This window comes from Amblyomma americanum, chromosome 2 (genome assembly GCF_052857255.1).
Source record: "Amblyomma americanum isolate KBUSLIRL-KWMA chromosome 2, ASM5285725v1, whole genome shotgun sequence".
NCBI classification, from domain to species: Eukaryota; Metazoa; Arthropoda; class Arachnida; order Ixodida; family Ixodidae; genus Amblyomma; species Amblyomma americanum.
The window spans coordinates 126,790,576-126,792,097 of record NC_135498.1 but is presented as its reverse complement, the minus strand read 5'-3'; the positions used below and the strand labels follow the sequence as shown (position 1 = coordinate 126,792,097).

Below are 1,522 nucleotides of genomic sequence, written 5' to 3'. Positions count from 1 at the left end.
TTCATCTTTACTGACGTAAGTAGTGTATATTTATGCTTATCATACGGGAGTTTTCAAGCCCACCTCCGGTCTCCTGGTCTGCCGTGCGCAGGAAGTTTTCCTCATCATTCAACTTTTTCTTTATTCGAAGTCAGCTTATAACTCCCCCCCTACCCCGTTCTTAGAACCTGTACCATATTCAAGCCACGGCCCGGTCTCCCGCAACTTATTGACTTCCTTGGCATTGAAATCTCCAACGATGACCTTGATGTGCGCTTTTACTTCACTCATTGCCAATTCAACGTTTCCCCAAAAGCTTTCCGCTACATCGTCATCATGACTGCATATATGCGCAAGGGCAGGCGGGTCTTGTATGTGGCGACTTTCAACATGAAAGTTGGCCGGCAACACCAGATGGCGGACAGCAGCTATAAATACAGTGTAGGCAATGAACTCAACTGCGGTTGACGAAAACCAGTGAACGTCGTTATGGTCAGACACTCAATGTCTGTAGAAATTACCGCTCAATGTTGTTTTCATGACAATTCGCGCGCTGGCTGAGCATGTAGTGGCTGAAGAGTCTGGAGGAGATTACCGAAATGAAATTTAAATGCCTCTCATCACATTGTGGAACGATGTGTCAGCAGCTGTTCATGAACACGAATTTCGAGCGTTCTAATGCTGCGTCACACTGGCAGGCTTCGTGCATTTCTAGCGAAGTGGGTCATATATAGTAAATTTTGCTTGTCTGCCATCGCTAGCCCACCAACTCCCCCACATTTGCAGGAATTTTAAAAAAAACATGCCACAGTGGAGGAGCCGGGGGTCGAACCCGGGACTTCTCGCATGCAAAGCGAGCGCTCTACATCTGAGCTACACCCCCGCGGTAGTGGGAATGATTATAATGGCAATATGTGCTTAGATTTGTGCGCACTGTTTTTTGTCTTGCGTATTTTTTTTACATTTGTAAGCATAAATTCTTATAAATGTAAGAGAGTAATGTCACTACTCATTATAGATCCGCAGGTGGTCGAAAGTATTCCGGCGCTTTACACCTCGGCACCACTTTTCCTTTTGCTTTGACTCCCACCTTCCTTCTTCCTCCAGAGAATAATAATATTAATTGGAGTTTGGGGAAAGGAAATGGCGCAGTATTTCTCTATAAGCCATCAGCGTTGAGAACGTTCTAGACTGCTGTGACTTTGAGGAAAGTAATGGCGCAGAACTGGCTCCCTGGGTCAGGGGACGAATATGTGGTGGTAGGTGGTTTTATTAAAATAATAATAAAAAGGAAAGCTAGCCCCGGCATCTGCCATCGGTACTGATTAAGAATCTGAGGAAATGAAAAATAGCAGGCAGAATGGAGAAATGAAATGAAAGAGTTGAGGGCACAGGAAGAGAGCATGGGGGAGAGGTAATATACACTAACAATTTAAAGAATAAGAACTGTGTCCAGGTTGTGCGCGCGATTAGTTCATGATAATAATAATAATAGTAATAATAATAATAACAATATTATTAATTGGTTTTGGGGGAAAGGAAA

General features: G+C 43.8%; 1 non-coding gene across 1 annotated transcript; it reads right to left on the bottom strand.

The window, feature by feature from the left end:
• Nucleotides 1-790: 790 nt before the first annotated feature.
• Nucleotides 791-862, bottom strand: TRNAA-UGC (transfer RNA alanine (anticodon UGC)). The gene has a single exon. It is a non-coding gene; the product is annotated as a tRNA-Ala (tRNA).
• Nucleotides 863-1,522: the final 660 nt, after the last annotated feature.